At 48.0% G+C, this 16821-nt stretch overlaps 12 non-coding genes across 12 annotated transcripts; 8 read left to right on the plus strand and 4 right to left on the minus strand.

Moving 5' to 3' along the window:
• Positions 1–76: 76 nt before the first annotated feature.
• trnad-guc (transfer RNA aspartic acid (anticodon GUC)) lies at positions 77–148 on the minus strand. The gene has a single exon. It is a non-coding gene; the product is annotated as a tRNA-Asp (tRNA).
• Positions 149–392: 244 nt separating this feature from the next.
• Positions 393–465, plus strand: trnav-cac (transfer RNA valine (anticodon CAC)). The gene has a single exon. It is a non-coding gene; the product is annotated as a tRNA-Val (tRNA).
• Positions 466–1526: 1061 nt separating this feature from the next.
• On the plus strand, positions 1527–1599 carry trnav-aac (transfer RNA valine (anticodon AAC)). The gene has a single exon. It is a non-coding gene; the product is annotated as a tRNA-Val (tRNA).
• Positions 1600–4678: 3079 nt separating this feature from the next.
• Positions 4679–4750, minus strand: trnad-guc (transfer RNA aspartic acid (anticodon GUC)). Its single transcript has one exon. It is a non-coding gene; the product is annotated as a tRNA-Asp (tRNA).
• A 244-nt stretch (positions 4751–4994) lies between these two features.
• Positions 4995–5067, plus strand: trnav-cac (transfer RNA valine (anticodon CAC)). The gene has a single exon. It is a non-coding gene; the product is annotated as a tRNA-Val (tRNA).
• Positions 5068–6128: 1061 nt separating this feature from the next.
• Positions 6129–6201, plus strand: trnav-aac (transfer RNA valine (anticodon AAC)). The gene has a single exon. It is a non-coding gene; the product is annotated as a tRNA-Val (tRNA).
• Positions 6202–9848: 3647 nt separating this feature from the next.
• On the minus strand, positions 9849–9920 carry trnad-guc (transfer RNA aspartic acid (anticodon GUC)). Its single transcript has one exon. It is a non-coding gene; the product is annotated as a tRNA-Asp (tRNA).
• Positions 9921–10164: 244 nt separating this feature from the next.
• trnav-cac (transfer RNA valine (anticodon CAC)) lies at positions 10165–10237 on the plus strand. The gene has a single exon. It is a non-coding gene; the product is annotated as a tRNA-Val (tRNA).
• A 1061-nt stretch (positions 10238–11298) lies between these two features.
• trnav-aac (transfer RNA valine (anticodon AAC)) lies at positions 11299–11371 on the plus strand. The gene has a single exon. It is a non-coding gene; the product is annotated as a tRNA-Val (tRNA).
• A 3079-nt stretch (positions 11372–14450) lies between these two features.
• Positions 14451–14522, minus strand: trnad-guc (transfer RNA aspartic acid (anticodon GUC)). The gene has a single exon. It is a non-coding gene; the product is annotated as a tRNA-Asp (tRNA).
• Positions 14523–14766: 244 nt separating this feature from the next.
• trnav-cac (transfer RNA valine (anticodon CAC)) lies at positions 14767–14839 on the plus strand. Its single transcript has one exon. It is a non-coding gene; the product is annotated as a tRNA-Val (tRNA).
• A 1061-nt stretch (positions 14840–15900) lies between these two features.
• Positions 15901–15973, plus strand: trnav-aac (transfer RNA valine (anticodon AAC)). Its single transcript has one exon. It is a non-coding gene; the product is annotated as a tRNA-Val (tRNA).
• Positions 15974–16821: the final 848 nt, after the last annotated feature.

A 16821-nucleotide genomic window follows, 5' to 3' on the forward strand; every position in this document is an offset into this window, starting at 1 on the left:
TAGTTTTCTTCTTCTTTCTGCTGTATTACCTTTGTCTGCCTTGGTGAATAATCAGGAACTGGTAGAAAAGTCAAATCTCCCCGTCGGGGAATCGAACCCCGGTCTTCCGCGTGACAGGCGGAGATACTGTCCACTATACTAACGAGGAATGATGCAAGGACATCAACATGCCTCCCCAGCGAAGAAGCAGCTCAGTGTTGTGGAGGTTGAGCAGCCACCTTGCTTTCAGACTGGGGAAAAGACAGAAATAATTCAGTGTCATCTGCATAGCTGTGGATTCCACTTTTTTTTTTCAATAAAGATGCCTAACTGTCATCTCAAGGTAGAGGCCTGGGTGAAAATGCCTGTCACTCTCGGGTGTCGCGCATGCGCGTGAAAGCTGCTTTTCAACAGTTTCCGTAGTGTAGTGGTTATCACGTTCGCCTCACACGCGAAAGGTCCCCGGTTCGAAACCGGGCGGAAACACTATTCTTTACTGTTCGCTCCTGGTATTACGTTAAATGTATTTAGCTGATGCTTTCATCCACAGTGACTTACAAATAGTACATTCAACCATGTGGATACAACCCAAGAATTGGAGGAATCATGCAAGTACATCAACTTCATCAAATATGCTGAACTGCTTCAAGTGCTACTTCAGAAACAATAAGAGGTGACACATGCAGGCACACCAGCCAGGAGCGAGTTTCAGTAATCTGGGTGAGGAACGGATGTATCCTCCTGATGAATGACTTTGCAGGAGTGGGTCGTTGCAGCCAGGTTGGCAACGAAGGATAGCTGGTCATTCAGTGTCGCAAAACCGAAGTACATACCAAACCCTGAATTTTTTGATGTCTAAAAAAGAATTCTTTGTTGCTTGTGTTAGTTACACATCTTACTGTCCACTATACAAAGGAGGACGGTTCCACACTGGTTTTTGGCCCTTTTCGACGAGAATCGCCAGGTGCTTTAGCTGCGCACTAAGCCAGGAGCGAGTTCCAGTAGTCTAGGTGCGAGATGACAAGAGCCTGGACCAGCACCTGCGGTGCCTCCTGGGTGAGGAACGCATGTATCTTCCCGATGCTGTGGAGAATGAATTTTCTGGAGTGGGTCGTAGCAGCCAGGTTGGCAGATGCCTTCCCTGGGAGGAAGAGCAGCTCAGTGTTGTGGAGGTTGAGCTGCCGGCGGGCTGTGTGCAGACATCCACTGAGAGATGCCTGCAAGACACGCAGAAATTGGTGCTGCCACCTTGGTTTCCGACCGGGGAAAAGACAGAAATAATTCAGCTGTGGTAAGTAAAGCCATGTGAGTGAATGACAGGCGCAAGCACAACGTTTAGCACTGTGCACACCAGTGTTTCCCATACATAGGCTATACTTGAGCGGCCCGCCCAGATAGATCATGTCCTGCCCATGGAAATAAAATCCGGATTCCACATTTTTTTTTTCAATAAAGATGCCTAACTGTCATCTCAAGGCAGATGGCCCAGGTGAACATGCCCGTCACTCTCGGGTGTCGCGCATGCGGGTGAAAGCTGCTTTTCAACAGTTTCCGTAGTGTAGTGGTTATCACGTTCGCCTAACACGCGAAAGGCCCCCGGTTCGAAACCGGGCGGAAACATGACTCTTTGCTGTTCACTCTGATTATTACGTTAACTGCATTGAACTCAGCAACACACGCAGAGATTTTGACTGCCACATTTTCAGACCGGGGAAAGGACAGAATTAGTTCAACGTCTTCTGGATAGCTGTGGTATGCCAAGCCATGTGAGTGAATGAAAGACAGGGACAAACAACTTGACTCACACAGTCATGCTTTTATATTGCCTATTTCTGCATCGGCACTTCGCGGAGAGCAGAACAATGCTCCATGCTCCACGCTGTCACTCTCAGCCAGGAGCAGGTTTCAGTAGTCTAGGTGCAAGATGACAAGAGCCTGGACCAGAACTTGCGGTGCCTCCTGGGACAGGAATGGACGTATCCTCCTGATGCTGTGGAGAATGAATTTTTTGGAGTGGGTCGTCGCAGCCAGGTTGGCAGCGAAGGACAGCTGGTCATCCGGTGTCACACCCAGGGTCATTGCAGTCCAAGCTGTGGACGCCACAGAGTTCTCAATGGGAATGGAGAGGTCATGGATGGAAGATGCCTTCCCTGGAAGGAAGAGCATGGATGGGAGATGCCTTCCCTGGAAGAAAGAGAATGGGTGGGAGATGCCTTCCGTGGAAGGAAGAGCAGCTCAGTCTTGCCAAGGCTGAGCTTCAGGTGGTGTGCAGCCATCCACTGAGCACAATCTTTAGCACTGTGCACACAATAGAGTAGGGCTTGATAAGAAAGACAACAGATGGAGACTATTAACGTCCCTCACATTTCCACGCAGATAAAACAAAATATATACAATAACAGTGTATATGTATGTGTGTGTATATATATGTACATATATGTATTGCGCTGGTAAAAAAAAAAAAGTCTGACATTCAGAGGGAGGAGTTGAACAGTTTGATGGCCACAGACAGCTTCAGACCTGATGTTGTTCTTGTGTTCGAAACCTCCACGCAAGTCATCCTGCTGGAGGTAACAATCCCTTGGGAAGCTCGCTTGGAGAAGGCCCTCAAGTACGATGGGGCTGGTTGGTATGCAGGCAGGGTGGCTGGTGGGCTAGGTGCTTCCCAGTTGAAGTTGGATGCTGGGGCTTGGTATTGCAATCCTTGGCCAGACCCTTGAGATGGCTGTGCCTCAAGAGAGGATAACCATGGTGCAAGTGGTTAGCTAGCTTCAGGTGGTGTGCAGCCATCCACTGAGCACAATCTTTAGCACTGTGCACACAATAGAGTAGGGATTGATAAGAAAGACAACAGATGGAGACTATTAAAGTCCCTCATACTTCCATGCAGAAAAAAAAAAAATATATACAATAACAGTGTATATGTATGTGTGTGTATATATATGTACATATATGTATTGCGCTGGTAATAGAAAGTCTGACATTCAGAGGGAGAAGTTGAACAGTTTGATGGCCACAGACAGCTTCAGACCTGATGTTGTTCTTGTGTTCGAAACCTCCACGTAAGTCATCCTGCTGGAGGTAACAATCCCTTGGGAAGCTCGCTTGGACAAGGCCTTCAAGTACGATGGGGCTGGTTGGTATGCAGGCAGGGTGGCTGGTGGGCTAGGTGCTTCCCAGTTGAAGTTGGATGCTGGGGCTTTGTCTTGCAATCCTTGGCCAGACCCTTGAGATGGCTGTGTGTGTCCTCAGCTGGGTCTCCTGGAGGAGGCTGTATGATGTTGACCCGAAACATCTAATGATTTCTTCTTTAGCACTGTGCACACAATAGAGTAGGACTTGGTAAGAAAGACAACAGATAGGGACTATTAACGCCCCTCATACTTCCATGCAGAACAAACAAGATATATACAATGACCACTCTGTGCACATACTGTGGTCTGCCAGTCAGGAGTTTCCATTCCAGCTTCCTCCTGTACTTCTCCTTGGCCTCCTTGATCTCCACCTTCAGTTCCCCCTGAATCGTTCTCACCTCCTCCCTGTTGCCACCTCTGAAAGCCCTCTTCTTTGCATTCAGGATGGCCTTGATGTCCTTTGTCACCCATGGCTTGTTGTTTGAATGACAATGAACAGTCCTTGCTGGGACAGTGGAGTCTGCACAGAAGTTGATGTAATCTGTGCTGCACTCTGTGAGCCCATCAATGTCTTGTGGCTCACAGAGCGCTTGCCAGTCAGTCACCTCAAAACATTGCTGAAATGTCTCATAAGCCAGTGAGGTTGTGGTCTGACCTACCTAGGGGGGTGGGCGGAGGGCTGTATGCATCCTTCACCTTAGCATACCCTGGACAGCAGGTCCAGGGTCCTCTCCTCTCTAAGAGGATAGGAAATGGGGGATTAGCTCAAATGGTAGAGCGCTCGCTTAGCATGCGAGAAGTAGCGGGATCGATGCCCGCATCCTCCAAGTTAAGTGTTTCTGATTCTGACACATAGCTTACAGGAAATCCTTTTCTGTAGTGAAGGTCATTAAAGAAACCATCTGTGCGTGAAGCAAGCGGTGGCATCAGCGCTGGGGAGCAGCCAGCATCCTAGGGATCTGCAGGAACCTCTGCAAGTTCCCTCAGCACATCGTGTTCAACACCTGCAGTCTAACATTAATCTTGTTAGTGTTTCACTGAAATGGATGCAAAAATGTACAACCAGTTCCAGCTTTTTTTTGCCTTGGTAAGATAGTGATAGATTGGAGAAAGGCAGGAAATGTGCCACAGAGGCGCCCCCCAACTTCAGCTTTAGGTTAATCTCTGTGTAGCATTCCTGTTTACACGACAGTGACTACGCAGAGAGGAATCTTGTTTAAAAACCCATCTAAGTACTCACGCTCTGATCCGGATGGTGAAGGCTAGCCTGTTCTTAGCAGAAGGCAGAGGGGCAGGTGGCCTGTGCTCAGCTCTCCAGATGCAAGTCTCATCAGGATGCTTCTTGTGACCGTCTGTCTAGAGGTCTTCCAAACGCTTGAACTTTAATGATTTGCCTTTTGATACCTAGACATAGAAATACACACAGGATTTTACAGCAGCACAAATAAGCAAGCAGGACTATTGACGTCCCTCATACTCCCATATTGCCTAGTTTTCTTCTTCTTTCTGCTGTATTACCTTTGTCTGCCTTGGTGAATAATCAGGAACTGGTAGAAAAGTCAAATCTCCCCGTCGGGGAATCGAACCCCGGTCTTCCGCGTGACAGGCGGAGATACTGTCCACTATACTAACGAGGAATGATGCAAGGACATCAACATGCCTCCCCAGCGAAGAAGCAGCTCAGTGTTGTGGAGGTTGAGCAGCCACCTTGCTTTCAGACTGGGGAAAAGACCGAAATAATTCAGTGTCATCTGCATAGCTGTGGATTCCACTTTTTTTTTTCAATAAAGATGCCTAACTGTCATCTCAAGGTAGAGGCCTGGGTGAAAATGCCTGTCACTCTCGGGTGTCGCGCATGCGCGTGAAAGCTGCTTTTCAACAGTTTCCGTAGTGTAGTGGTTATCACGTTCGCCTCACACGCGAAAGGTCCCCGGTTCGAAACCGGGCGGAAACACTATTCTTTACTGTTCGCTCCTGGTATTACGTTAAATGTATTTAGCTGATGCTTTCATCCACAGTGACTTACAAATAGTACATTCAACCATGTGGATACAACCCAAGAATTGGAGGAATCATGCAAGTACATCAACTTCATCAAATATGCTGAACTGCTTCAAGTGCTACTTCAGAAACAATAAGAGGTGACACATGCAGGCACACCAGCCAGGAGCGAGTTTCAGTAATCTGGGTGAGGAACGGATGTATCCTCCTGATGAATGACTTTGCAGGAGTGGGTCGTTGCAGCCAGGTTGGCAACGAAGGATAGCTGGTCATTCAGTGTCGCAAAACCGAAGTACATACCAAACCCTGAATTTTTTGATGTCTAAAAAAGAATTCTTTGTTGCTTGTGTTAGTTACACATCTTACTGTCCACTATACAAAGGAGGACGGTTCCACACTGGTTTTTGGCCCTTTTCGACGAGAATCGCCAGGTGCTTTAGCTGCGCACTAAGCCAGGAGCGAGTTCCAGTAGTCTAGGTGCGAGATGACAAGAGCCTGGACCAGCACCTGCGGTGCCTCCTGGGTGAGGAACGCATGTATCTTCCCGATGCTGTGGAGAATGAATTTTCTGGAGTGGGTCGTAGCAGCCAGGTTGGCAGATGCCTTCCCTGGGAGGAAGAGCAGCTCAGTGTTGTGGAGGTTGAGCTGCCGGCGGGCTGTGTGCAGACATCCACTGAGAGATGCCTGCAAGACACGCAGAAATTGGTGCTGCCACCTTGGTTTCCGACCGGGGAAAAGACAGAAATAATTCAGCTGTGGTAAGTAAAGCCATGTGAGTGAATGACAGGCGCAAGCACAACGTTTAGCACTGTGCACACCAGTGTTTCCCATACATAGGCTATACTTGAGCGGCCCGCCCAGATAGATCATGTCCTGCCCATGGAAATAAAATCCGGATTCCACATTTTTTTTTTCAATAAAGATGCCTAACTGTCATCTCAAGGCAGATGGCCCAGGTGAACATGCCCGTCACTCTCGGGTGTCGCGCATGCGGGTGAAAGCTGCTTTTCAACAGTTTCCGTAGTGTAGTGGTTATCACGTTCGCCTAACACGCGAAAGGCCCCCGGTTCGAAACCGGGCGGAAACATGACTCTTTGCTGTTCACTCTGATTATTACGTTAACTGCATTGAACTCAGCAACACACGCAGAGATTTTGACTGCCACATTTTCAGACCGGGGAAAGGACAGAATTAGTTCAACGTCTTCTGGATAGCTGTGGTATGCCAAGCCATGTGAGTGAATGAAAGACAGGGACAAACAACTTGACTCACACAGTCATGCTTTTATATTGCCTATTTCTGCATCGGCACTTCGCGGAGAGCAGAACAATGCTCCATGCTCCACGCTGTCACTCTCAGCCAGGAGCAGGTTTCAGTAGTCTAGGTGCGAGATGACAAGAGCCTGGACCAGAACTTGCGGTGCCTCCTGGGACAGGAATGGACGTATCCTCCTGATGCTGTGGAGAATGAATTTTTTGGAGTGGGTCGTCGCAGCCAGGTTGGCAGCGAAGGACAGCTGGTCATCCGGTGTCACACCCAGGGTCATTGCAGTCCAAGCTGTGGACGCCACAGAGTTCTCAATGGGAATGGAGAGGTCATGGATGGAAGATGCCTTCCCTGGAAGGAAGAGCATGGATGGGAGATGCCTTCCCTGGAAGAAAGAGAATGGGTGGGAGATGCCTTCCGTGGAAGGAAGAGCAGCTCAGTCTTGCCAAGGCTGAGCTTCAGGTGGTGTGCAGCCATCCACTGAGCACAATCTTTAGCACTGTGCACACAATAGAGTAGGGCTTGATAAGAAAGACAACAGATGGAGACTATTAACGTCCCTCACATTTCCACGCAGATAAAACAAAATATATACAATAACAGTGTATATGTATGTGTGTGTATATATATGTACATATATGTATTGCGCTGGTAAAAAAAAAAAAAGTCTGACATTCAGAGGGAGGAGTTGAACAGTTTGATGGCCACAGACAGCTTCAGACCTGATGTTGTTCTTGTGTTCGAAACCTCCACGCAAGTCATCCTGCTGGAGGTAACAATCCCTTGGGAAGCTCGCTTGGAGAAGGCCCTCAAGTACGATGGGGCTGGTTGGTATGCAGGCAGGGTGGCTGGTGGGCTAGGTGCTTCCCAGTTGAAGTTGGATGCTGGGGCTTGGTATTGCAATCCTTGGCCAGACCCTTGAGATGGCTGTGCCTCAAGAGAGGATAACCATGGTGCAAGTGGTTAGCTAGCTTCAGGTGGTGTGCAGCCATCCACTGAGCACAATCTTTAGCACTGTGCACACAATAGAGTAGGGATTGATAAGAAAGACAACAGATGGAGACTATTAAAGTCCCTCATACTTCCATGCAGAAAAAAAAAAAATATATACAATAACAGTGTATATGTATGTGTGTGTATATATATGTACATATATGTATTGCGCTGGTAATAGAAAGTCTGACATTCAGAGGGAGAAGTTGAACAGTTTGATGGCCACAGACAGCTTCAGACCTGATGTTGTTCTTGTGTTCGAAACCTCCACGTAAGTCATCCTGCTGGAGGTAACAATCCCTTGGGAAGCTCGCTTGGACAAGGCCTTCAAGTACGATGGGGCTGGTTGGTATGCAGGCAGGGTGGCTGGTGGGCTAGGTGCTTCCCAGTTGAAGTTGGATGCTGGGGCTTTGTCTTGCAATCCTTGGCCAGACCCTTGAGATGGCTGTGTGTGTCCTCAGCTGGGTCTCCTGGAGGAGGCTGTATGATGTTGACCCGAAACATCTAATGATTTCTTCTTTAGCACTGTGCACACAATAGAGTAGGACTTGGTAAGAAAGACAACAGATAGGGACTATTAACGCCCCTCATACTTCCATGCAGAACAAACAAGATATATACAATGACCACTCTGTGCACATACTGTGGTCTGCCAGTCAGGAGTTTCCATTCCAGCTTCCTCCTGTACTTCTCCTTGGCCTCCTTGATCTCCACCTTCAGTTCCCCCTGAATCGTTCTCACCTCCTCCCTGTTGCCACCTCTGAAAGCCCTCTTCTTTGCATTCAGGATGGCCTTGATGTCCTTTGTCACCCATGGCTTGTTGTTTGAATGACAATGAACAGTCCTTGCTGGGACAGTGGAGTCTGCACAGAAGTTGATGTAATCTGTGCTGCACTCTGTGAGCCCATCAATGTCTTGTGGCTCACAGAGCGCTTGCCAGTCAGTCACCTCAAAACATTGCTGAAATGTCTCATAAGCCAGTGAGGTTGTGGTCTGACCTACCTAGGGGGGTGGGCGGAGGGCTGTATGCATCCTTCACCTTAGCATACCCTGGACAGCAGGTCCAGGGTCCTCTCCTCTCTAAGAGGATAGGAAATGGGGGATTAGCTCAAATGGTAGAGCGCTCGCTTAGCATGCGAGAAGTAGCGGGATCGATGCCCGCATCCTCCAAGTTAAGTGTTTCTGATTCTGACACATAGCTTACAGGAAATCCTTTTCTGTAGTGAAGGTCATTAAAGAAACCATCTGTGCGTGAAGCAAGCGGTGGCATCAGCGCTGGGGAGCAGCCAGCATCCTAGGGATCTGCAGGAACCTCTGCAAGTTCCCTCAGCACATCGTGTTCAACACCTGCAGACCTGATGTAGTTCTTGTGTTCGAAACCTCCACGTAAGTCATCCTAGCTCGCTTGGACAAGGCCTTAAAGTACGATGGGGCTGGTTGGTATGATGATGATTCTAGGAACATCATTGAAGATGTATCCAGAGGCATCGGTAGATGTATTGCTCCTCCCATGAATCATGAAGTATATACAGTGGGGTCCAAAGAAGAAGAAATATTTTGATTCTTTCACGTTGATTCTAAATATGGCTGCGCCTCAAGTTTCCAGCACATCAATGATTGCCTGAATTTTCAGTGAATTAAGTATATCAGAGCTTAGACTTGACCTCCAGTTTGTGTTTTATAATGGTTTAAACAGCACATAAGTTACAAAAAAACAACAAGTATTACTCATTTTCACAGTCATCAACATGACGTCTAAAAGGTTGCAGGACATCTGTGAGAGTGGACGAGTCATTTTCTGGGATCATTTTACTTCCTGTGTACTCATTCCCACCTGTCGTGACTGAATAGTTTCTACACGACTTACCAAATCTGAGTGTGTAGACAATCCACCTTTTCTAGAAAAAAAAAGGTACCATTTTTACCATTAATCTTGTTAGTGTTTCACTGAAATGGATGCAAAAATGTACAACCAGTTCCAGCTTTTTTTTGCCTTGGTAAGATAGTGATAGATTGGAGAAAGGCAGGAAATGTGCCACAGAGGCGCCCCCCAACTTCAGCTTTAGGTTAATCTCTGTGTAGCATTCCTGTTTACACGACAGTGACTACGCAGAGAGGAATCTTGTTTAAAAACCCATCTAAGTACTCACGCTCTGATCCGGATGGTGAAGGCTAGCCTGTTCTTAGCAGAAGGCAGAGGGGCAGGTGGCCTGTGCTCAGCTCTCCAGATGCAAGTCTCATCAGGATGCTTCTTGTGACCGTCTGTCTAGAGGTCTTCCAAACGCTTGAACTTTAATGATTTGCCTTTTGATACCTAGACATAGAAATACACACAGGATTTTACAGCAGCACAAATAAGCAAGCAGGACTATTGACGTCCCTCATACTCCCATATTGCCTAGTTTTCTTCTTCTTTCTGCTGTATTACCTTTGTCTGCCTTGGTGAATAATCAGGAACTGGTAGAAAAGTCAAATCTCCCCGTCGGGGAATCGAACCCCGGTCTTCCGCGTGACAGGCGGAGATACTGTCCACTATACTAACGAGGAATGATGCAAGGACATCAACATGCCTCCCCAGCGAAGAAGCAGCTCAGTGTTGTGGAGGTTGAGCAGCCACCTTGCTTTCAGACTGGGGAAAAGACAGAAATAATTCAGTGTCATCTGCATAGCTGTGGATTCCACTTTTTTTTTTCAATAAAGATGCCTAACTGTCATCTCAAGGTAGAGGCCTGGGTGAAAATGCCTGTCACTCTCGGGTGTCGCGCATGCGCGTGAAAGCTGCTTTTCAACAGTTTCCGTAGTGTAGTGGTTATCACGTTCGCCTCACACGCGAAAGGTCCCCGGTTCGAAACCGGGCGGAAACACTATTCTTTACTGTTCGCTCCTGGTATTACGTTAAATGTATTTAGCTGATGCTTTCATCCACAGTGACTTACAAATAGTACATTCAACCATGTGGATACAACCCAAGAATTGGAGGAATCATGCAAGTACATCAACTTCATCAAATATGCTGAACTGCTTCAAGTGCTACTTCAGAAACAATAAGAGGTGACACATGCAGGCACACCAGCCAGGAGCGAGTTTCAGTAATCTGGGTGAGGAACGGATGTATCCTCCTGATGAATGACTTTGCAGGAGTGGGTCGTTGCAGCCAGGTTGGCAACGAAGGATAGCTGGTCATTCAGTGTCGCAAAACCGAAGTACATACCAAACCCTGAATTTTTTGATGTCTAAAAAAGAATTCTTTGTTGCTTGTGTTAGTTACACATCTTACTGTCCACTATACAAAGGAGGACGGTTCCACACTGGTTTTTGGCCCTTTTCGACGAGAATCGCCAGGTGCTTTAGCTGCGCACTAAGCCAGGAGCGAGTTCCAGTAGTCTAGGTGCGAGATGACAAGAGCCTGGACCAGCACCTGCGGTGCCTCCTGGGTGAGGAACGCATGTATCTTCCCGATGCTGTGGAGAATGAATTTTCTGGAGTGGGTCGTAGCAGCCAGGTTGGCAGATGCCTTCCCTGGGAGGAAGAGCAGCTCAGTGTTGTGGAGGTTGAGCTGCCGGCGGGCTGTGTGCAGACATCCACTGAGAGATGCCTGCAAGACACGCAGAAATTGGTGCTGCCACCTTGGTTTCCGACCGGGGAAAAGACAGAAATAATTCAGCTGTGGTAAGTAAAGCCATGTGAGTGAATGACAGGCGCAAGCACAACGTTTAGCACTGTGCACACCAGTGTTTCCCATACATAGGCTATACTTGAGCGGCCCGCCCAGATAGATCATGTCCTGCCCATGGAAATAAAATCCGGATTCCACATTTTTTTTTTCAATAAAGATGCCTAACTGTCATCTCAAGGCAGATGGCCCAGGTGAACATGCCCGTCACTCTCGGGTGTCGCGCATGCGGGTGAAAGCTGCTTTTCAACAGTTTCCGTAGTGTAGTGGTTATCACGTTCGCCTAACACGCGAAAGGCCCCCGGTTCGAAACCGGGCGGAAACATGACTCTTTGCTGTTCACTCTGATTATTACGTTAACTGCATTGAACTCAGCAACACACGCAGAGATTTTGACTGCCACATTTTCAGACCGGGGAAAGGACAGAATTAGTTCAACGTCTTCTGGATAGCTGTGGTATGCCAAGCCATGTGAGTGAATGAAAGACAGGGACAAACAACTTGACTCACACAGTCATGCTTTTATATTGCCTATTTCTGCATCGGCACTTCGCGGAGAGCAGAACAATGCTCCATGCTCCACGCTGTCACTCTCAGCCAGGAGCAGGTTTCAGTAGTCTAGGTGCAAGATGACAAGAGCCTGGACCAGAACTTGCGGTGCCTCCTGGGACAGGAATGGACGTATCCTCCTGATGCTGTGGAGAATGAATTTTTTGGAGTGGGTCGTCGCAGCCAGGTTGGCAGCGAAGGACAGCTGGTCATCCGGTGTCACACCCAGGGTCATTGCAGTCCAAGCTGTGGACGCCACAGAGTTCTCAATGGGAATGGAGAGGTCATGGATGGAAGATGCCTTCCCTGGAAGGAAGAGCATGGATGGGAGATGCCTTCCCTGGAAGAAAGAGAATGGGTGGGAGATGCCTTCCGTGGAAGGAAGAGCAGCTCAGTCTTGCCAAGGCTGAGCTTCAGGTGGTGTGCAGCCATCCACTGAGCACAATCTTTAGCACTGTGCACACAATAGAGTAGGGCTTGATAAGAAAGACAACAGATGGAGACTATTAACGTCCCTCACATTTCCACGCAGATAAAACAAAATATATACAATAACAGTGTATATGTATGTGTGTGTATATATATGTACATATATGTATTGCGCTGGTAAAAAAAAAAAAGTCTGACATTCAGAGGGAGGAGTTGAACAGTTTGATGGCCACAGACAGCTTCAGACCTGATGTTGTTCTTGTGTTCGAAACCTCCACGCAAGTCATCCTGCTGGAGGTAACAATCCCTTGGGAAGCTCGCTTGGAGAAGGCCCTCAAGTACGATGGGGCTGGTTGGTATGCAGGCAGGGTGGCTGGTGGGCTAGGTGCTTCCCAGTTGAAGTTGGATGCTGGGGCTTGGTATTGCAATCCTTGGCCAGACCCTTGAGATGGCTGTGCCTCAAGAGAGGATAACCATGGTGCAAGTGGTTAGCTAGCTTCAGGTGGTGTGCAGCCATCCACTGAGCACAATCTTTAGCACTGTGCACACAATAGAGTAGGGATTGATAAGAAAGACAACAGATGGAGACTATTAAAGTCCCTCATACTTCCATGCAGAAAAAAAAAAAATATATACAATAACAGTGTATATGTATGTGTGTGTATATATATGTACATATATGTATTGCGCTGGTAATAGAAAGTCTGACATTCAGAGGGAGAAGTTGAACAGTTTGATGGCCACAGACAGCTTCAGACCTGATGTTGTTCTTGTGTTCGAAACCTCCACGTAAGTCATCCTGCTGGAGGTAACAATCCCTTGGGAAGCTCGCTTGGACAAGGCCTTCAAGTACGATGGGGCTGGTTGGTATGCAGGCAGGGTGGCTGGTGGGCTAGGTGCTTCCCAGTTGAAGTTGGATGCTGGGGCTTTGTCTTGCAATCCTTGGCCAGACCCTTGAGATGGCTGTGTGTGTCCTCAGCTGGGTCTCCTGGAGGAGGCTGTATGATGTTGACCCGAAACATCTAATGATTTCTTCTTTAGCACTGTGCACACAATAGAGTAGGACTTGGTAAGAAAGACAACAGATAGGGACTATTAACGCCCCTCATACTTCCATGCAGAACAAACAAGATATATACAATGACCACTCTGTGCACATACTGTGGTCTGCCAGTCAGGAGTTTCCATTCCAGCTTCCTCCTGTACTTCTCCTTGGCCTCCTTGATCTCCACCTTCAGTTCCCCCTGAATCGTTCTCACCTCCTCCCTGTTGCCACCTCTGAAAGCCCTCTTCTTTGCATTCAGGATGGCCTTGATGTCCTTTGTCACCCATGGCTTGTTGTTTGAATGACAATGAACAGTCCTTGCTGGGACAGTGGAGTCTGCACAGAAGTTGATGTAATCTGTGCTGCACTCTGTGAGCCCATCAATGTCTTGTGGCTCACAGAGCGCTTGCCAGTCAGTCACCTCAAAACATTGCTGAAATGTCTCATAAGCCAGTGAGGTTGTGGTCTGACCTACCTAGGGGGGTGGGCGGAGGGCTGTATGCATCCTTCACCTTAGCATACCCTGGACAGCAGGTCCAGGGTCCTCTCCTCTCTAAGAGGATAGGAAATGGGGGATTAGCTCAAATGGTAGAGCGCTCGCTTAGCATGCGAGAAGTAGCGGGATCGATGCCCGCATCCTCCAAGTTAAGTGTTTCTGATTCTGACACATAGCTTACAGGAAATCCTTTTCTGTAGTGAAGGTCATTAAAGAAACCATCTGTGCGTGAAGCAAGCGGTGGCATCAGCGCTGGGGAGCAGCCAGCATCCTAGGGATCTGCAGGAACCTCTGCAAGTTCCCTCAGCACATCGTGTTCAACACCTGCAGTCTAACATTAATCTTGTTAGTGTTTCACTGAAATGGATGCAAAAATGTACAACCAGTTCCAGCTTTTTTTTGCCTTGGTAAGATAGTGATAGATTGGAGAAAGGCAGGAAATGTGCCACAGAGGCGCCCCCCAACTTCAGCTTTAGGTTAATCTCTGTGTAGCATTCCTGTTTACACGACAGTGACTACGCAGAGAGGAATCTTGTTTAAAAACCCATCTAAGTACTCACGCTCTGATCCGGATGGTGAAGGCTAGCCTGTTCTTAGCAGAAGGCAGAGGGGCAGGTGGCCTGTGCTCAGCTCTCCAGATGCAAGTCTCATCAGGATGCTTCTTGTGACCGTCTGTCTAGAGGTCTTCCAAACGCTTGAACTTTAATGATTTGCCTTTTGATACCTAGACATAGAAATACACACAGGATTTTACAGCAGCACAAATAAGCAAGCAGGACTATTGACGTCCCTCATACTCCCATATTGCCTAGTTTTCTTCTTCTTTCTGCTGTATTACCTTTGTCTGCCTTGGTGAATAATCAGGAACTGGTAGAAAAGTCAAATCTCCCCGTCGGGGAATCGAACCCCGGTCTTCCGCGTGACAGGCGGAGATACTGTCCACTATACTAACGAGGAATGATGCAAGGACATCAACATGCCTCCCCAGCGAAGAAGCAGCTCAGTGTTGTGGAGGTTGAGCAGCCACCTTGCTTTCAGACTGGGGAAAAGACCGAAATAATTCAGTGTCATCTGCATAGCTGTGGATTCCACTTTTTTTTTTCAATAAAGATGCCTAACTGTCATCTCAAGGTAGAGGCCTGGGTGAAAATGCCTGTCACTCTCGGGTGTCGCGCATGCGCGTGAAAGCTGCTTTTCAACAGTTTCCGTAGTGTAGTGGTTATCACGTTCGCCTCACACGCGAAAGGTCCCCGGTTCGAAACCGGGCGGAAACACTATTCTTTACTGTTCGCTCCTGGTATTACGTTAAATGTATTTAGCTGATGCTTTCATCCACAGTGACTTACAAATAGTACATTCAACCATGTGGATACAACCCAAGAATTGGAGGAATCATGCAAGTACATCAACTTCATCAAATATGCTGAACTGCTTCAAGTGCTACTTCAGAAACAATAAGAGGTGACACATGCAGGCACACCAGCCAGGAGCGAGTTTCAGTAATCTGGGTGAGGAACGGATGTATCCTCCTGATGAATGACTTTGCAGGAGTGGGTCGTTGCAGCCAGGTTGGCAACGAAGGATAGCTGGTCATTCAGTGTCGCAAAACCGAAGTACATACCAAACCCTGAATTTTTTGATGTCTAAAAAAGAATTCTTTGTTGCTTGTGTTAGTTACACATCTTACTGTCCACTATACAAAGGAGGACGGTTCCACACTGGTTTTTGGCCCTTTTCGACGAGAATCGCCAGGTGCTTTAGCTGCGCACTAAGCCAGGAGCGAGTTCCAGTAGTCTAGGTGCGAGATGACAAGAGCCTGGACCAGCACCTGCGGTGCCTCCTGGGTGAGGAACGCATGTATCTTCCCGATGCTGTGGAGAATGAATTTTCTGGAGTGGGTCGTAGCAGCCAGGTTGGCAGATGCCTTCCCTGGGAGGAAGAGCAGCTCAGTGTTGTGGAGGTTGAGCTGCCGGCGGGCTGTGTGCAGACATCCACTGAGAGATGCCTGCAAGACACGCAGAAATTGGTGCTGCCACCTTGGTTTCCGACCGGGGAAAAGACAGAAATAATTCAGCTGTGGTAAGTAAAGCCATGTGAGTGAATGACAGGCGCAAGCACAACGTTTAGCACTGTGCACACCAGTGTTTCCCATACATAGGCTATACTTGAGCGGCCCGCCCAGATAGATCATGTCCTGCCCATGGAAATAAAATCCGGATTCCACATTTTTTTTTTCAATAAAGATGCCTAACTGTCATCTCAAGGCAGATGGCCCAGGTGAACATGCCCGTCACTCTCGGGTGTCGCGCATGCGGGTGAAAGCTGCTTTTCAACAGTTTCCGTAGTGTAGTGGTTATCACGTTCGCCTAACACGCGAAAGGCCCCCGGTTCGAAACCGGGCGGAAACATGACTCTTTGCTGTTCACTCTGATTATTACGTTAACTGCATTGAACTCAGCAACACACGCAGAGATTTTGACTGCCACATTTTCAGACCGGGGAAAGGACAGAATTAGTTCAACGTCTTCTGGATAGCTGTGGTATGCCAAGCCATGTGAGTGAATGAAAGACAGGGACAAACAACTTGACTCACACAGTCATGCTTTTATATTGCCTATTTCTGCATCGGCACTTCGCGGAGAGCAGAACAATGCTCCATGCTCCACGCTGTCACTCTCAGCCAGGAGCAGGTTTCAGTAGTCTAGGTGCGAGATGACAAGAGCCTGGACCAGAACTTGCGGTGCCTCCTGGGACAGGAATGGACGTATCCTCCTGATGCTGTGGAGAATTAATTTTTTGGAGTGGGTCGTCGCAGCCAGGTTGGCAGCGAAGGACAGCTGGTCATCCGGTGTCACACCCAGGGTCATTGCAGTCCAAGCTGTGGACGCCACAGAGTTCTCAATGGGAATGGAGAGGTCATGGATGGAAGATGCCTTCCCTGGAAGGAAGAGCATGGATGGGAGATGCCTTCCCTGGAAGAAAGAGAATGGGTGGGAGATGCCTTCCGTGGAAGGAAGAGCAGCTCAGTCTTGCCAAGGCTGAGCTTCAGGTGGTGTGCAGCCATCCACTGAGCACAATCTTTAGCACTGTGCACACAATAGAGTAGGGCTTGATAAGAAAGACAACAGATGGAGACTATTAACGTCCCTCACATTTCCACGCAGATAAAACAAAATATATACAATAACAGTGTATATGTATGTGTGTGTATATATATGTACATATATGTATTGCGCTGGTAAAAAAAAAAAAAGTC

Source organism: Enoplosus armatus, chromosome 19, assembly GCF_043641665.1.
Source record: "Enoplosus armatus isolate fEnoArm2 chromosome 19, fEnoArm2.hap1, whole genome shotgun sequence".
In the NCBI taxonomy this organism is placed as follows: Eukaryota; Metazoa; Chordata; class Actinopteri; order Centrarchiformes; family Enoplosidae; genus Enoplosus; species Enoplosus armatus.